This window comes from Schistocerca serialis, chromosome 3, assembly GCF_023864345.2.
Source record: "Schistocerca serialis cubense isolate TAMUIC-IGC-003099 chromosome 3, iqSchSeri2.2, whole genome shotgun sequence".
Classification (NCBI taxonomy): domain Eukaryota; kingdom Metazoa; phylum Arthropoda; class Insecta; order Orthoptera; family Acrididae; genus Schistocerca; species Schistocerca serialis.
The window spans coordinates 399,567,775-399,576,969 of NC_064640.1; the positions used below are offsets into that span (position 1 = coordinate 399,567,775).

The window sequence follows — 9,195 nt, forward strand, 5'->3', positions numbered from 1 at the left end:
TAAAAACAGAGCAACGAGTTTGTGTGAAATTTTGTTTTAAAACTTGGAAATCAGCTTCTGAGGCTTACAAACTATTAAAAACAGCTTTTGGAGATAATTGTATGAGCCAAGTGAAATATTTTTGTCTGGGTCAACAGATTTAAAAAAATGGCACAAATCGTGAGTATGAACCACAGTCCGGCCGTCCTTCCACTTCAAAAACAAATGAAAATGTTGTGAAAGTTCATGACAGTGCACTCTGATCATAGAATTACAATAAGGGAGATGGCTAATGAACTTAAGTTTCTATGCAGTTCAGACAATTTTAACTGAAGATCTGAACACGCATTAAATGTCCACAAAATTCATTAGAGAAGTGTTGTGAAGTCACCAGAGACGATACCAACTTGAAGTGTGCCAAGAACTGATTAATCAGCCTAAAAATGACCCAGATTTGTTAAATAGGGTAATTACAGGTGATGAATCGTGGGTATATGGATAAGATCCCGGAACCAAAGTGCAGTCCTTGCAGTGAAAGACTGGGTTCACCATGACCTAAAAAAGCATGGCAAAGTCAGACGAAGGTGAGGACAATGTTGGTGGTTTTCTTCGATTCTACCAGTATTGTGCAAGATGAATTTACCCATGGAGGACAGACAATTAACCAAGAATACTACAAATGTGTCCTTGAGCGTAAGCACGAAAAAGTGCAGAAGAAAAGGCCTGCATTGTGGAAAGACAGGAGTTGGGTGCTACACCATGACAATACTTCAGCTCATTGTACCTTCTCCATCGTTGAATTTTTGACGAAATTCAAAATTCCTGCACTTCCACAACCACCATATTCCCCTGATTTGGCCCCTGTGGACTTCTACCCGTTTCCTAAACTGAAATTTTCACTGAAAGTGAAGCAATTTGACTTGACTGAAGACATCCAGGCAAATACGGAGAGCATCCTTAACACACTTCAGGAAAAAAAATTTCAGGAATGTTTCCAAAAGTGGAAACCCCATTTGAGTGTGTGTTTAGTCAGAAGGGGACTACGTTGAAGGAGATGCATCACAATAGCATGTAAGTACCACCATTGTACAATTACAAACCCATACTTAAAACTTTCCAGTCACACCTCATACACTCCCACCTTTCTGCTTTCCCTTCTTTGCTGAGGACTGGTTTCCTAAGTTCTTGATATTCAAACAGGAGGTTCTCTTCTTCCTGTATACAGCATCAATCTTCCCTTAGTGATATGTTTATATATCACTACATTTGTCCTCTAGCCATTCCTGTCAATCTGATTTCTGAGACATTTGTATTCCTTTTAGCCTGCTTCATTTACTGCATTTTTTGATATTTTCTCCTTTCATTAGTTAATTTCAATATCTTTGTTACCAAAGGATTTCTACTAGCACTTGCCTTTTTACCTGTTTGATCCTCTGTTGCCTTCACTATTTAAGCTCTCAGAGCAACCTATTCTTCTGCTGTATTCCTTTCCTCTGTTCTTGTCAATTGTTCCCTAATGCTCCCTATGAAACTCTACAACCTCTAGTCCTTTCAGTTTATCCAGGTCCCATCCCCTTAAATTCCAACCTTTTTGCTGTTTCTTCAGTTTTAATGTACAGTTCATAACCAATAAATTGTGATCAGAGTCCACAGCTGCCCCTGGAAATGTCTTACAATTTAAAACTTGGTTCTGACATCTATCTTAGCATCATATAACCAATCTGAACTTCAGTTGTTTCTAGGTCTTTTCCACATGTACAGCCTTATTTCATGATTCTTAAACAAAGTCCCAGCTATGATTAAGTTATGCTCTCTGCAAAATTCTACCACACAGCTTCCTCTTTCATTCCTTACCCCCATCCCATATTCACCTACAACTTCTCTTCCCTTCTTACTATAAAATACCAGTCCCCCATGACTACTAAATTTTCATCTCCCTTAATTATCTGAATTATTTCTTTTATCTCCTCATACATTTCTTCAATCTCTTGTCATCTGCAGAGACAGTTGGCATATAAATTTTTACTACTGTGATAGGCGTAGGCTTCGTGTGTCTTGGCTACAATAATGCATTCACTATGCTGTTCGAAGAAGCTTATCCGTCTTCACCACCACCACCACCACCACCACCACCACCACCACCATTTGATTTTTGTATTTATAACCCTACATTCACCAGACTAGGAGATCTGTTCCTTCTGCCACCAAATTTCACTAATTCACACTATATTTAACTTTAACCTATCCATTTCCCTTTGCAAGTGTTCTAAACCACCCGCACGATTAAGGGATCTCACATTCCACACTCCCATCCTTGGAATGCAAGTTTTTCCTTCTGATAACAACGCCCTCCCAAGTGGTCCCCGCCCAGATATCCAAATGTGGGAATATTTTACCTCTGGAATATTTTACCCAAAGGGACACTATCATTTAACAGTTCAGTGAACCTGCACGCATTTGGGAAAAATGAAGGCTGTACGTTCCCCTCGCTTTCAGCCATTCACAGTACCAGCAGACCAATGTTGTTTTGGTTGTGTTACATACCTAGCAGCGATCTTAGGTGCAAATATGTCACTTTATTCACTGGTAAAGAACAAAATGAAAATGTCACACACTACTCGTAAATCATTTTTATCTTTTGTCTTACTGTTAAATGTCTTTTCAGTGTGAAGAATTAAAAATACAACTTGGGTGTACAAATGCAGTGATATTTTATTACAGTATTCTAATACTGTAAATTAAATAATATTATTGACAAAATAAAATATTCAAAGAAATAATGACTGACAATAATTTCTTCACATATGTACCCATATTTATCAACACAAAGATTCTGCAAAGAATCGTTTCATTAGCGAATTCAGATATAAAGAAGGAAATTTTATTTTTAAAACTGTGCCACCTTGTAGGCCTATATAACACTACAACTGTTTCATATATGTAAGCCTACACTTTGAGGCTCTATAATTGTATTTTGTTGAACATAATGTTTATCACTTCTACTTGGTTCTTGCCATACATATATTACACATACAGATTGCTTTGCCAATGTTTCCTTACAGCACGCAATGGATTTTCATTTAGTATTTGGCCGGCAGTCTACTTACATTTCTTAGTGTTTTATATGTTGGTGACAAAATGTGGAAGGTAACTGTATGGATGCATCCCCACACATTAAAAAATTCTCATGGCAGCTTGTGTTGTTTACCTCTTAGCTATGTGAAAGTACCTCATTTCTTTTAGTTAAATTTTTTCCTGGCGAAACAAACTTTATGCACAGTAACCTACTTTCAATATGTTTAGCAGTTTAAAACTGGGACTTCATCTTGTTAGGCTATTCTCCCTGGTCATGGTAAGGATTACTGCTTTTTTTTTGTGTAACACATACCTAATTCATATTTCTTGGGCTTCCACCATAGTTCCATTTCAAATGGCATGATGGAATGAAGCTGTCCATAATGAAACAAAGGTTGATGGCTAAGACCCATCAGTCACATGTTAATTTAACAGACTGTTGGTATCTGCTGCATCAATTCTTTTAAATGCAACAAATAAGGCAAATCATTTGTTCACCTCTTCGGATAACTGTGATAGAACTATCAGTTTATTACAGCTTCATGGATAACTTAAGTACATAATGTTCAAATCTAAACTATGTATCACAAGTCTCATGAACTAGTTCACCACCTTTTATGAAATTTAGCATGACTTCAGCACTACTGGACTGGCTCTGTTCTTCAGGGGATAACTATATCACATTACAGAATGTAGGAACAACAAACCTTTTTGTGACAAAACTGATTTCATAATATTAAAGACCTGGCGAATAGCTTGCTTACACATAAATACTGGAAATGTGCGAAGATGTAGTGGCTCAAGTTAAAATGCCATTCAAGACTGTCTTGCTACAGCCTGAAAGAAAATACATTTAAAACTTCAGCAAGCATACAGTGGATTTTTTTGCTAGATAAATTTCCAAACACAATGACCAAATGTCTATGCTTTTTCATTCCTCCTATTCACCGTGAGTTTTACAGATGTTTGCTAAATATGGAAAGAGGTGGATACTAGCGAAGAAAAAGTTTTAACACAGATCTGAGTTGACCAAATGGCTTTGTAATTTAGAATCTGAATTGGCGAAATCACCACAGAAGGCATTACAAGTTGTTCATGTGAGAATGGATCATTACAATGGTTTTTTTGTTCCAATGAATAATGCATATTCTAGGGACAATGGATGTATACTCTAACACTTCATTTAAAAATCACTAACGAAAGCATTACGGTACTCAGACTTCTCAATTTCTACATTTTTTTGTATGTTCTGCTGCTGATCATTCCTAATTAAGAGTATCCATAAAGCTGCAAAGCCTGCCTGATTAAACATTTCCTAAAAAGTTAATAAAGAAATCTACTGGAAACAGATTACAGGCCTTGGATTACAATGGGCATCAAAATTTCTTTTACAATAAATAGGGAGCTTTATGCAGCAACCAACTGATCATATGATCCAAATAAGATTAGGCATTAAACTGTACAATAATATTCTTAACATGGCCATAAAGGCACCAAAGAACATGTTCCTGAAGGCAGAAATTAATAACTCAAGCAATAAAATTGGGAATTTTGTAAAAGATGGAAACAAGGAAAAGTGCAGTTTGCCATGAAAATATCCAAATAAAAAATGAGAATCCTATTATTAGTGACCCAAAAATAGTTACTGATGTATTCAGTAAACATTCTTAACTCTAATAGAACAAATAGGATCACAAGGCTCCATAAATCAAGCTACAAATTTTCTACTAGCCGGTGTACCTAGCACAATAGAACAGATTCAAGTAACAACTGTCATTCTTCCGAAAATTGAATGAGTCATTAAATCACTGAAAAGTAATAACTCTACTGGAGCTGGCAATATGTCAAGAAAATTATTATAGTACTGTTGGAGCCATGTTAGTAAAATTCTTTGGCACATTTATGGTGCATCATTTACGCATGGAACAGTTCCTGGTAAGCTTACGTGTGCTGTTGTAAAACCTCAATGCCAAGGCACATACAGGTCCTGCACATTATTCGACAATCTCCCTACTGAAAAGTCTTTCCAAGGTTTTAGGGAAACTTATGCATGGTAGGATTGTTAAGCACTGTAGCAAGCATAATATCGAAAGTGTTTGGCTTTCAGGAGGGGTTATCACCAGAAAATGCAATATTTGGATTTGCTGTCAATGTTTTGATGTCCAACAAAAAGATGTTTGGAATATTTGAGTTAACAAAAGCGGCTGATTGGGTTAGTCACAAAATACTTTCAAAAGAGACCTAAATATCCAGGTGTAAGTGGCAGAGTAGAGAAGTATCTGGAGCCTTATCTTCAAAATAGATGGCATTTTCGTACAGACACTTCACCAGTAGAGCGAACTTCGTCCTGCAGCTTCGTTTTCACGCAGCTCCATGACGACGACGTTCTCTTGAAATCTGTCTTTTACAATGATAATTCTGCAGAGACATCTACTGGTATATGTTGATACTGTCTGGGAAACTTGGGAAATACGGAAGCGTCCGATCCCGCCCGTCTGCTTTGACCCATGACGTCACAAATATGGCGGAAACGACCATAAACCATGATTCCAGTATGGTACGTACTCATTATGAGGGCGAAAATACATCGAAAAACAAACACACAGTTTCCACAAAAAGCCTAATGACACTAATGGGACAAGCGCTGGAAATATGGGGTTTTTGGGTGGGGGGCAAACTAAATATAAACAAATTTAGACACCCACCCCCATACAAAACCACACAAAACGACGAAAGAAACCGACATCACAAAACTCCCCAAATACCACTAAACACAGTATCATCTGGAATCGGACACTTCCCTTGACCTATATAGCTCAACAGCAGCTCCCGATCCCATAAATTAGGATCAAACACTTCCCTTGGCCTATATAGCTCAAAAACATCTCTCGATACCAATATCAACATACAAGCCACACATTGGGATCGAACACTTCCCATGACCTGCGCACTGTTAATTTTATCCGTCACATCCATTGAAGAACAAAAACAACAGATTAATTTTAGTAAAATTACCACACGATGTACAGCGAACAACACTAAATTAACCTTCACACAAAATCATTAACTCACTGAAATGAATTCCAATGAAACATAGCTGACACTAACAAACTGAGCCTATTACACCACACAAACGAAAACCTGAACATACCACAACACGACGACATCCACAAACACGCCACACTCACAAACCAAACTCCATGCCGTCATGACGTCACACACAACACCCTTACGTCATGAGTCAAAGCCGACGCGCGGGATCGGACGCTTCTGATGACCCGAAACTTGTTGCGAAGAGAACTGGCAATAAAAAATAATACATTACAATGTCATGCCTGATGCGGCAGTTTTACTCCAACAGCGAAAATGTGGTAATCAGTAATTTTTTCCTTCCTTTCGTCACTTTATAGGACTGTCAACGAGAAAAATGTTGAAGTAACCAAGTGCTCTTATTCTCGGCTAATGGCTGAATTTGGGTATCTAAGTCATGGGCTACACCTCTTTACCACGATTGTTCAACATAAGACGAGAGATTTTGCTTTCTCTGGCAATTTATTTGAAACAAAAACTTTGAAATAATCAACCTGTGAACATCAATTACGTTTACAACGTACTGGTGAACTGTAAATACAGCCGGTTGCTGTAACACATTGTCAGTGTTTTGGTCTGTCATGGCGGCACGCCACGCCCACCTGTCTTCAAACCATAGTTTGGCTGGGGTCCATAGCGCCGTCTCCTCCTATTCTCACCTCCATGCTGTGAACAGAATGCAATCTATCCATCATTGATCATTGGAAACCTGCAACATTCGCCGCAAACAATATGGCGACTATATCGCGATGTTACGGATTTTTCTAAACTGTCAAAGCAACAGACCAGTCTGTCACCACAAACAGGTTTTTAGTATCACATTCGTTGACCTCGCCAACTAACAACAAAACAATGAATATATAAACATTAAGTAACAGTCTGAAGCCAATGACTCCTAGACCATACCTCTTTACTAACGGTGCAACCAAAGCAACGTGACGCAACTGTTAAAGGACTAATGATCACATTCAGCGTTAGGAAGTGGATAAATAATTATTACAGAGCAGTTCAGCAACAAACGAGAAGCTAAGTCAGCATATACTGTCACGAATGAATTACTCCTTGAGTGAAACAATGCGATATGAACGGATACATTTCTGCATGATATACTCGAGGAAAATACTGTCTTAATCATATTCTCGTAATATCGGCAGGAAATGTTACGTCTAAGGTTCGATTTACAAATTGTAATCAACTGCATACCACACAGGCCACGAAAATTCCTCGTTAAGCGATCGAACACAATACACATGGCAATAGTAAACCGGCGTACGTGACGCTGAAGATGATTCACAGCATTACTTATAATATTCCACGTTACTAGCTGAAAGGTATTGATCTCAACATAATACTTACAACTGTCTGCCTAGTTCCACAACAGGCCGAAACCTCACTCACACCACGCAAGTCAAAATCCCTTGTCTCAGTCCTACGTCCTACCACACTGCGCTGTCAACTTCGTCTGAGCTCTGTGGTGAAAGCCAAAGTCGTGCAAAGCTACAACAAAGATATAAACTGCAATGCCAACAGCAGTTATCTCTGTATTGGATGTCGAACTATAGTTGTTTGAGCGTGCCGGACTGCCGGCCAAAGTTTGTGTCGTTGCTTGGCTGCCAAGTAGCAATTAGGCAAGAAACGACGTATCATAATACGAAAGAAAATAGTTTTCGCTATTGTGCCCCTCCTGAGTTTATGAAATCGGATGTACCCGGAACGATGTAATGAACCGTTTTAATTATAGCGTAAAAACAGTGTGAATTTGCTACGTAGTTTCTGAACTCGAGTGTGATACGAGCTTCGGACAAGCTGATCAGAAAATTGTCTATGATTTATTTACTCAATGCTTTACGTATTAATGCCATCGACGTTCAAAACAGCGCTATAAGACTCGGTAGACTTCGACAAGTTACTCTATCAATCCAGACAGCTATTGTACAAAGTTGGTGTCGTTTACTTAGACATATCATTACTGAAGGAGGAGGAAATAAATGAAATATTTAAGTACTCCTTATGCAGAAATCGACATAGGAATGGGTTCCTACGTCTCAATCTAAAATGAATTAGGTTTCCATATAGGTGATTTCTATCTATATTGATGCAATGCCTATCTTCATTTACGTAGGCACACAGTGTAATTCAGCACACAATGCTAATACGCCTATAGAGGGCGAGTTTTCCCGCCGTGTATAAACTTTAGGAACTGATCGATTAGAGGATACGGAACAATGGAAATGCATGGTTTCCATGCTAGAGACCATTTATTCAATCATACTTTTTTACAGATGCTGCGGTCTAATACGTGCTGAACCATACGGCCACAGTTACAGTATGAATGGTTTCCTGCTAGAGGATGGTACTGTTCCTCATACATCATGCCCTAGCACCCTCTCCTGCCATAGTAATTGGTAATGTTGTGTCTGATTCACATCTCTTGCTGGCTCACCTTGTATTTGATATGATACAGCATTGTACACAGTGGTTCTGTATTCGAATCGAGAGTAGCTGACATGGTGTTTATTTATGGGAAGGCAAATGGTTATGGACGGCAGGCAGCAAGGTTCTATCAGGAGACCTAACCCCACTGACAACAACCACAGCATGTTTGCAACAGTGTTTCGCAGTTTGTCTGAGACAGGGTCATTTCAGGAATCAGGAAATCATGAAGAACATACCCAAAATGTTTGGACGCCAAACTTGGAGGAAAATGTGATTAACACTGTGGAAGGCGACCGCCATATCAGTAACAGGCAGTTGGCCCACCAGTACAGGGTAAGCCAGACGACCACGTGGAATATTGTACGTGGCAATCACTCACAGCGTGTGCAAGGCTTACTAGCAACAAACTTTCTACACCGAGAGCAGTTTTTTCATTAGTTTCTTCACCAGGCAACCACGATTCCAGGATGTAACCCATCCTGTTCAAAGATGAGGTCACTTTATGTGGAGTGGTGTCTTCAACTTTCATAACAATCATCTGTGGGATAGTATACAGAACCCCCATGGTATGGTGACAGTGAATCATAAGCGTCGGTGCAGCCGGAATGTACGGGC

The 9,195-nt window shown here is 38.9% G+C and overlaps 1 protein-coding gene across 7 annotated transcripts in view; it reads right to left on the minus strand.

Moving 5' to 3' along the window:
* LOC126470255 (dnaJ homolog subfamily C member 21) overlaps window positions 1–7,611 on the minus strand; it is a 263,365-nt gene extending 255,754 nt beyond the window's left edge. For 3 of the 7 annotated variants that reach the window (XM_050097980.1, XM_050097979.1, XM_050097978.1), the window contains exon 1: window positions 7,501–7,611. The gene's annotated coding sequence lies outside the window, so the exon portion shown is untranslated. Of the gene's footprint in view, window positions 1–5,295; window positions 5,311–6,668; window positions 6,811–7,500 lie in introns of those variants that run through there. The other 4 variants (XM_050097974.1, XM_050097981.1, XM_050097973.1 and 1 more) reach the window with 3 other exon arrangements.
* Window positions 7,612–9,195: the final 1,584 nt, after the last annotated feature.